The sequence below is a fragment of the Dromiciops gliroides genome, chromosome 1, assembly GCF_019393635.1.
Source record: "Dromiciops gliroides isolate mDroGli1 chromosome 1, mDroGli1.pri, whole genome shotgun sequence".
NCBI lineage: Eukaryota > Metazoa > Chordata > Mammalia > Microbiotheria > Microbiotheriidae > Dromiciops > Dromiciops gliroides.
In genome coordinates this window covers 7,832,069-7,842,649 of record NC_057861.1, presented here as the reverse complement: position 1 = coordinate 7,842,649, position 10,581 = coordinate 7,832,069, and positions in this window count along the sequence as shown.

The following is a 10,581-nucleotide window of genomic DNA, read 5'->3' as shown; positions in this document are numbered from 1 at the left end:
GGGTTGGAGGGGCAGTGCCAAGCGATGCCCCAACTCCAAGGAGCCTTGGCTGGCACTCAGGGCCTTATCGAGGGTCTGAGTCAGCAACAATAAGCATTTATTAAGTGCCGCTCTCTTCTATGCGTGCACTGGGGGTGGGGGTGGGGTGGACAAAAGATCAATAAGAAATCAATATTAGCTCCTAACCATCTCCAGAGAGAAAGCCAGCCAACAGACATTTATTAAGCACTTACTAAGTACCCCGAACTAAGCTCTGGGAATACAAAAAGACGCAGGAGACAGTCCTTGTTTCAGGGCTAATGGAGGAGACAACGGGGAAAGAATTCTATTTATAAGATATATTCATAGTAAGTGAGAGGTGATCTAGCGGGAGAAGGCACTAGCAGCTGGGGGCGGGGGCGCAGGACAGGCCTTTGGCAGAAGGCACAATGTGAGCTGAGTTTTGAAAGAAGTCAGGGAAACCGGGAGGCAGAGTATTCCAAACATGGAGCACAGCCAAGGCAAAGGCTCAGTGTCCGGAGAGGCAGTGGCAAGTTCCATTTAGGGCCAGAAGGCCGCAAGGAGGGCCGTCAGGTAGAAGAAAGCCGGGGCCGTAGGAAGGGGTCAGGGGCTGAGGAGCTCACCTGTCAAACAGGAAACTCCCCACCTGGTGCGCCTTCCCCCTTCAGGCAGGAAGCCGGCCGAGCCTTCCTTCAGAGATCATTGCACCTAACTGGGTCTACAGCTTGTTTGTGCACAGCTACTTGCGTGTTCTCTCCCCCACCCCCACCCCCTTTGACTGGGAGCAGGGACCATGCCTAGCCTTTCTTTGTATGCCAAGCACTTAGAACAGTGCCTGTCACATAGTAGGTACTTAATAAATGCTTGCTGATGGACTGCAGTGAGTATAGAGACACATTTCTTAAAAATAGTAAATCAGGGGCAGCTAGGTGGCACAGTGGATAGAGCACTGGCTCTGGAGTCAGAAGGACCTGAGTTCAAATCCGACCTCAGACACTTTACACTTACTAGCTGTGTGAACCTGGGGAAGTCACTTAACCCCAATTTCCTCACCAAAAAAAGAAAGGAAGGAAGGAAGGAAGGAAGGAAGGAAGGAAGGAAGGAAGGAAGGAAGAAAAGAAAAAAAAGAAAAAGAAAAATAGTGACTCATCCCACTCAGGTGTGTCCCTTTGCTAGCCTTGAGCTTCTAGTGATGCCTCTGGTTGGAGCATGAGGGAAAAGGGGTTGCTTGGCTGGAGCAGACACATCAAACGCTTATTGGCAGCTGCTCCTCTATTTGGGTGCCCTATGACCTTTTCCTGGAAGCCTTGACTTCATGTGAAGGAAGGAAGACTCAATTCCTCTGAGTCCTCCCAGCCCCCATAGACCCTGTGATTCCAGGGATTGACATCGGTCTCTCACTTTGGCATTTGGGGGTCAGATTTTTGGTTTGGTTCCAGGCTACCCGGCAGACATCCAAGTTCCTGAGCCCTCTCCCTCCCAGAGACAGGAATGACCTCAAACTGCCTTGTGACTCACACTAAAACAGAACAGGGAATCCCTCATCCCTGGGCCACACAGCTTCTACTCTGCACGATGTAATTTAAGAGGAATGAAGAATATCGATCAAGCAGTTCCCACAAGACCTGATCTATTCCAGACAGGAAGATGATGCAAATGGAAGGCCAAATACCTGGAAACATGTTTGCACTCACGACAGAGAATCATAGAAGCTCATAGGACCTCTACTTGAAGAACTAAAGAGCAGAAAGGACCTTATTAATGGTGAAGCCCAACCCCAAGGGGAAGGTGACTATAGTGGTAAAGTAGAGAGTAGAACTCTGATGCTGAGCCGGACAACCTGAGTGGTCACGTAGGGCTCTCCTGTTCACCACCTTTGCTTAATCTTCCTGCCCTAAGGTGTTTTGTTTTTTTTCCATCCATAAAATGGGATGAACTCAAAGGTCCCTTCGGGCTAGGAGTATGCTGGAGCCATCTCATAAAGGTGGTGAAAGCCTGTTGTTCAATGTTCAATGTGAACATTTACAGCTCAGAAACTGGCAAACAATCAAGGCTTCGTTTATCATTTTGTCAATTGTCTAGACTTAAGAAAATGATAGTGAAACTGTTAATCATACCTAGTAAATTCCTCCCAAGAGATTGTTGTTAAATATTTGCCAGTAAACTCTTGCTTCTAGCTCTAAAACTATGAAATGAATGTTTTTCTCTGGAGCCACATGTGGTACTTCTATTTGAAACAGCAATACTATCTTCCTCACAATTGTCCCAACAAGATGCTGACCACCTGGCCACTTATTGCTTCCGAGTCTTTGCTGTAGGTCCCTAGGGAGTGAAAAAGAACCTTCCCACCCTCAAGAATGATTGGAGTGTTCCAAAGAAAGCAAGGGGAATATTCAGGAATCTTTTACTTGCCAATGAAAAACTACTCTGTCTGGGCTCAGTCCTGTTCCTGACACAAAGTACTCTTTAGGAAATGTTTCTTGACTGACTGAGCAAAGCTGGATTTGCGATTTCATCGATTTAAGGAACTCCCTCCACCAAAGCAGATTAGCACCTTCTCTTTAATTTAGAGATTTGCCTAGAGGTGTTAAGTGACTTGATCAACTGGATGTGTCGAACTTGAACTCAGGCCAGTTCTCCCTCTACCAGGACGCACTGCTTCTGATGTATGGGTCTGGGGAACATCTCTCTACCTTCTGGGATTGTGAACTTCAAAGCAGACATCCCTTTCTGCCCTCACACCCCCAAGTCCAGTGCTGACATCTACGCCATCCTGTGGCCTGACCAGATGCTCCTGCCAAACCCTGAGCCAGCTTTTAAAAGGAATTGTCTGCTAATGTCCAAGGCACTGGGCTAATAATAATCAATGAGAGCTATATCTCTATAGCATTTAAGGTTTGCAGAACACTTTACAACCAGTATCTCCCAACAGCCCTTATTATTACCCTCATTTTACAGACGAGAAAACTGAGGCTTAGATAAGAGATCAGGTGACCTGCCCAGTGTCATCCAGCCAATAAGTCTACAAGGAAGGATTTGAACATAGGTCTTCCTGATTTTAGGTCCAGTGCTCCAGCCCCTGAACAACCCAGCATCCTTTTGGGTAAAGTGCAAAGGTTATGAAGACCAATGGGTGAGAAGGGGAGATGAGACAGGGATAAGATTCTTTTGAGCCTCCCATTGGGAATGTCAGGTATGTGCACCCACATGTAAGATTATGTGGCCAAGGGGGCAGCTAGGTGGCACAGTGGATAAAGTACCTGCCCTGGCTTCAGGAGGACCTGAGTTCAAATCCAGCCTCAGACAAATCACTTAACCCCCATTGCTCCACAAAACAAACAAACAAATAAAAGCCAAGCAGCCTTGGGGCAGCCAGGTGGCACAGTGGATAGAGCACCAGTCCTGGATTCAGGAGGACCTGAGTTCAAATCCGGCCTCAGACATTTAACACTTACTAATGTGTAATTTAAAATTCTAAATGTGGGTTCTAATCTGTCCCCTCAGTTTTGGGGGGGAAACTGACTAAAATCACTGATAAATGAGTTTAGGTTTTTTTAAGGGTTTATTGAAAGAGAACAGATCTCCTATAACCTGGCAATCCTAGCCTTCCTATTCTCCCACTTCTGAAGTCCTCTGCCACTGAGCCAATCTCTCGAAGCCAAAGAGAAGGAAGACCCTGGCCAGTGTCAGTTTCCTGCTTCATGTTCCCCTCCCAGAAATGGGAGGTTCTTCAAGCTGATTGGCTAGTGTCATTCAAATTCAAAGTTCAAAGTTTTTTTCAGCTTCTGAGAAAGATGCCTTCTTAAGTATCCTTAAGTACCAGCCAGATGTGCTAAACTAGAAGTCAGCCAGTAATCCATTCAGTGGTCAGTCACCTTATGCAATCCAATCAGTTTAAATTAATCTCCAGGTAGGCCCCTGAGTATCTGCTAAATCTCATCTATCACATTCCATTATCTTGATACACTAGCTGTGTGACCCTGGACAAGTCATTTAACCCCAATTGCCCCGACAAAAACCAAAACAAACAAACAAAAAGATTATGTGGCCACCCGGGTCATCTAAATGTATAAACACAGCTCACCTGTGATGTAGATAAATATGATCTGAGATCTCACCTCTTCTGTGGAGCCAAAGTGACCTGTACCATTAACGCATCAGCTGGAGGCTTAGGGTGTGTGGGGACCCCCAGGTGACCTAGCCAAATATTCTTTTCTTTGGTCTCCCAGAAGCGTGACAGGCTTTCCCCTCAAATGTCTGTGATCTAAGGGCACAAACTCAATTGAAAAGGAAAGCAGCCTCTCTGGTTGTCCTTTGGGAGGGCGGAGGGGCCCTTAGCTTACACTCACAAGCTTATATTCTTCCCACCAAACCACAAGATCGATTGATTGGGCTCTTTAGCTTGGAACAAGATGAGATCTTGGCTCCAACAAGGACAGAGCAAGTGCTCTTGCTCAGAGGAGGGAGCTTCTAGAAGTCTCTAGTGTGGGGGTGTCTCACCTTTATGAAGGTTGTACCCAGGGCCCCATTGGCAACCTGGGGTGACCTTTGGACCCTTTCTCAGAATCATGTTTATAAATGCACACAATAAGACACAAACCAAAAGTTCATGAAAATAAAATGTAATTTTTTCTATCCAAACTCATGGATGACCTGAAATCTCTCCATGGAGGGACAGGGGAAGCATCTGTGGACCTCAGGTTAAGAACCCCTGCTCTAGAATGTTCAGAAAGGCTAGAAACACGATGCGTCTGGCTTCTCGTGTATTTCTACTATTTCCAAGTCTTTCTCCTTCATCTCCCTGAAGGGACCTCTGTCCACCTGTCTGTCCAAATAAGCTCTGTCAACAACTCAGTCCATTCCTTACACAGGTGCCTGCAGCATCACCCTCATCCTCTCCACCAATCAGGAGTTGAATTCACAACATGCAAAATTCCCCTTGTTGGAAGCTGGGTTACAGGAGGTCCAGAGAAGGCTTCTCCTAGAAACAGGAGGCAAGTTTGGATAATTGCAAGTAATTTAGTGTAACTGGAACATAGCGTACAGGGAGGGGAGGAGTAAAGCTGAAAAGGTAAATTCAAACCAACTTGTGGAGGGCTTGAAATGCCAGGTTAAAACAATACCTTTCCTTTGTTAGCAGTAGAGGACAACTGAAGGTCTTTGGCAGATCTCTACTTTAGGAAGATTACTTTGGCCGGGATGTGTGCAGGTATAGGAGCAATGAAAGACCAAGGAGAAAGTAGGAAACTGTTACAATCCTCAAGTCCAAGGGAGTGGCCGTGGGAATGAAAATGAGGGAAGAGATTTGAGAGATAGTCCGGGTAGGATGGATGGGAGATGGGAGTGGATTGGATGAGAGGGGCCGGGAGGGAGAGGCAGCCCTTGCCTTGTCTCTGCATGGTTGTTGGAATGTTGTCTCCCCCATTAGCCTGGGATCTCCTTGAGACCTCCAGGGAGCAGGGACCATTTTCTGCCCATCTTTGTATCCCCAAAGCTTAGCACAGCTCCTGGAACATAATAGGTGAAACTGCTTATGGATGGATGTGTCTACTGAGTAGATGAAGTGAAATCCCACTTCTGATATTTATCAGCAGTGTGGACATGGACAAATCACTTAAACTCTCTGGGTCTCAGTTTCCTCATCTGTAAGACAGGGATAATATAAGTACCTCCCACTTATGCAAAGTGTTTTGCCAAATTTAAAGTCATATATAAATGTTACCTCTTATTAATAAATATTCTCACCTGGTCATGAAGTTGTTCTGCCAGAGCTAGGTTGGTTGGTTGGTATGCACTTTTTTTTCCCCAGCAGAGGGGATGGATCTGGGCTGATCTGACCTTTCCTTACTTTGTTACCTTGATGTCACCCAGTCTTCATTGCCACAAAGAGGGTGACTGACTAGGTTGACTTTGGAAAGATCAACAGGAATGCTTTTGAAGCATCTTTTTGAAGATTCTTGTAAAGGTAAATGACATGGCCTGGGGCCCAACTGTGAGATTCTGAAAATTTTTTGGAGTAATAGTGTAGTCTCTGATCATTCATTCATCCATTCATTCATTTGTTCATTAATTCAATATTTATACTGTAAAGATTTACAGTGTGAAGATAACAATCTTTAGATTGTAAGCTCTTTGAGGGCAGGAACTATCTTTCTCTTTTCATTGAAGTCCCATTTTTCCCCCTGAAAGATTATACTCAGTTTTGCTGGATAGGTGATTTGGGGTTGTAATCCCAATTCCTTTTTCCCTCTGCAGTATCATATTCCATGCCCTCTGATCCTTTAATGTAGAAGCTGCTAGATCTTGTGCTATCCTGACTGTGGCTCAATAGTACTTGAATTGTCTCTTTTTGGTTCCTTTAATATTTTCTCCTTGACCCGGGAGCTCTGGAATTTGGCTGTAATATTCCTGGGAGTTTTCATTTTGGGATCTCTTTCAGGAGTTCTATTTTACCTTCTGCTTCTAGACTATCAGGGCAATTTTCCCTGACAATTTCCTGGAAAATGATGTCTAAGCTCTTTCCTTCATCATGGTTTTCAGGTAGTCCAATAATTTTCAAGTTATCTCTCCTCGATCTATTTTCTAGGTCAGCATTTTTTCCAAGGAGATATTTCACATTGCCCTTTATTTTTTTATTCATTTGGATTTGCTTTATTGTGTCTTGATTTCTCATAAAGTCATTAGCTTATATTTGCTCAATCCTAATTTTTAAGCAATGATTTTCTTCAGAGAACTTTTGTACCTCCTTTTCCATTTGGTGAATTTGGCTTTTCAAGCTGTTGACTTTTTTTTTCCCATGAACCTCGAGCACCTCTATGGCCTGAGAACAATTCATATTTTTCTTGGAAGTTTTGGATGTAGGATCCCTGACCTTGCTATCCTCTTCGGAGGGTGCACCTCAGTCTTCCTTGTCACTAAAGAAACTTTCTATAGCCTGCATCTTTCCCTGTTTGCTCATCTTTCCTGTCTTTTATCTGACTTTTAATTTCTTCTTAAAGTGGGGCACTATTCCAGGCTGCACTATCTGAAGCTTCAGGGGGTCCCAGATGGTAGGATTTAAGGAGGGGAAGGTTCTTCACTTGCCTGGCCTGTGTTCTGGTCTGTAGATAACCCCAGGCCAACTTGCTAATCAACCAGGCAGCAAAACTTTGTGTCCTGTGATTGTTAGCACCGAGGAGCCTGTGCCCCTCCCCAACCTGGGCCACTTCCACTCAAGCCTACTTCCTGGTTCCCAGCAAGGGTGAAACACCAAGTTCTGCCTCAGCGCCAACAGAGACCCTTGTAATCTCCCCTCAGACAACCACTCAGCCCTCTCACCAGACCTTGAGCTTGGTTCTAGATGACACTGGCGCTGCAGCTGACTCAGAAGATCCAGGGGTCTCTTTCTCTGGTGAGGCCTGCCTGGGACTGGATCTGTGTCAGTGTGACCACAGGGTTGGGCTCCACTCCCACCCTGGCACAGAGGCCCCCTCCTGCCAACCTTCTAAGCCGTCTTTGGCTAGAAAATTATCTCAGGCCATTCTTTTGTGAGTTCTGCAGCTCCAGGAATTATCCTATGGCATTATTTGGAGGTTTTTTGGTGTGTAATTTAAAATTCTAAATGTGGGTTCTAATCTGTCCCCCCAGTTTTGGGGGAAACTGACTAAAATCACTGATAAATAAATTTAGGGGTTTTTTTAAGCGTTTATTGAAAGATAGTAAAAGAAAGAGAAGGATTGAGCACAGAGTTCCTATAACCTGACAACCCTAGCTTCCACTTCTGAAGTCCTCTGCCGCCACCACCATCTCTAGCAGCCAAAAGAGAGTGCACTCTCTGCGCAGCCTCCGCTCCCTCCTTCCTGTTTCCCTCCCAGAAATGGGAGGGTCTGCAAGCTGATTGGTTCACTGGGCCCGAAGGTGGTCAAAGTTCAAAGTTGTCAGCTTCTGAGAACAATTACTTTCTTAAGTACCCTTAAGTACCAGCCAGATGTGCTTACACTCTAGTAAGTGGTCAACAGTCAGTCGCCTTATCGAATTCAATCAGTTTGAATCTCCAGGTGGGTCCCTGAATATCTGCTAAATCCATTATCCTAACACATTGGAGAGATCCTGTCATGATTTCCCAAAGCTTAGGGACTATCTTTCTCTTTATTAACTGTATCCCCAATACAGTATCTGTCACATTATAGTCCTTGGTCCTTTTGTGTGTACATCATAGGCACTTAATAAATGTTCGCTGGATTATATTGCATTCATTTAATCCTTGGTCCTTTTGGGTGCCGACACCTCGACTTTTCAGATCCCTTGCTGGGTCCACGTTTGGCCAGCAGGCATTTTTTTTTCCCCCCGCAGGCAATGGGGGTTAAGTGACTTGCCCAGGGTCACACAGCTAGTAAGTGTCAAGTGTCTGAGGTCGGATTTGAACTCAGGTACTCCTGAATTCAGGGCCGGTGCTTTAACCACTGCGCCATCTAGCTGCCCCAATGGCCAGCAGGCATTTTTGCTTAAGCAGCTTAAGGGGTGAATACTTGCCGGTCTTTTCAAGCTTTGAAGCTCCATGCTCTTGCTTATTGGCCTCACCTTGTCATTAATGAAGTCTTCAAATGTTGCTTAGTTGTTTTTGTCATGTCCAATCTTTGTGACCAGGAGTGCTTTGCCATTTCCTTCTCCGGCTCATTTTACAGATGAGGAAACTGAGGCAAATAGGGCTAAGTGACTTGTGCAGGGTCACATAGCAAGTAAGTGTCTGAGGCTGGATTTGAATACAAGTCTTCCTGAATCTGAGACTCAGTGCTCTATCCACTGTGCAACCTAGGTGCCCAGTGCTTAGATAGGAAAGTACTTTGAGGAGATGCTTGACAAATGCTTGATATCTACCCTGATATCTATCCACATCACTTAGCCCCCACTACTCTACAGCTCTGCCTGGAAATCGGCAGCCAAACGTTAATCTCATCAAGAACAGGCTTTCCTGGACATTGGGAAGAGACTGGAAGGAAATTTTTTTCGACTTAGTCATTTCTAGCGTCTCTGATCTCTCCCCATAACCAAGGTAACATTATTCCTTGGATTAGAGGGCTCAGTACCTCCGGTTCATGGTCAGGTGTTTTTAATTCAACTAGGTTATAAACCCCTGTGGTCCCACTAGAAGAGCAGTCTGAGTTCGCCAGCGCATGTACCCTCCTCCCCACCCCCATCATGCTCTGGGTTTTGCCCTCCAGGGCCAAGCAGAAATTCCCGGTGACAGTTTCCAAATACTGGAAGATCACTCTCGGGGTCCCTCCTAACATGAGGTGCTTAGAAGCAAATCTATTCCAGCTGAAGCTGGACAGACAGGCTCATGCATGAGAGCGGCACACAAGGGGACGACCACCCCCTTTCTGGGCTGTGATATTATGCCTCTCCGGATGCCTCCCAGCTCCCATCAGCCTCCTGGCTGACTTCTCTTGAATTTGCAGTCTATTAAACCCCCTAGATTTTTTTTCAGACCTGCTGTTTAGCCACACCTGCTCATCTTATACTGGGGTATTGTTGCTTTTTTTTTTTTTTTTTTTTTTTAGGCAATGGGGGTTAAGTGACTTGCCCACGGTCACACAGCTAGTGTCAAGTGTCTGAGGCTGGATTTGAACTCAGGTACTCCTGAATCCAGGGCTGGTGCTTTAACCACTGTGCCATCTAGCTGCCCCAAGTATTGTTGCTTTTTAACTTTACATTTATTCCTATTCCATATTTTATCCTAACTCTAACCCCTAAAAAAAAAAACACAATAAGATTCAGCTAATTGGCAGTGGATCAAGCGCCAGTATCAGTATCCAGAGTCAGGAAGACTCATCTTCCTGAGCTCAAATCCAGCCTCAGATACTTACTAACTGTGTGACCCTGGGCAAGTCACATCACCCCATTTTCCTCAGTTTCCCCATCTGTAAAATGAGCCAGAGAAGGAAATGGCAAACCCCTCCAGTATCTCTGCCAAGAAAACCCCAAATGGGGGCACAAAGAGTCAGATACGACTGCAATGACTGGACAACCACAACCAATGGTTTAACCTACCACAATCTCTTTGGATTCTGATTCTGTTGTCCAGTGGTTTTGGTATCCTGCCTTGCTTTGTGTGCTCAGCAGGTGTGGAAAGCTTCCCCCATGTGCCTTCATTCAGGTTCTTGATTGAACTGGTAATCAGACAGAGCCCTGGGGCCCTCAATTGGAGATCTCCTGCCACGTTGACCATTGTGGATAACTCAGGGCTTGGCCACTCAACCAGTTCCAAGCCCACTTAACTGCACCCCTGCCTAGCTCCCCCATCTCCATCTTTTCCAAAAAATTTCATGAGAGCCTCTTTGAAAAATTATGCTAAAATCATGTCCATGAATTCTCATTCTGTCAGTCTAATAACTTTGTTAGAAAAGGAAATGAGGGCAGCTAGGTGGCACAGTGGATAGAGCACTGGCTCTGGATTCAGGAGGACCTGAGTTCAAATCCAGCCTCAGACACTTGACACTTACTAGCTGTGTGACCCTGGGCAAGTCACTTAACCCTCATTGCCCCACCCCACCCCCCCCCCAAAAAAAAGGGAAATGAAATCAGCTGAGTGTAATCTATCCT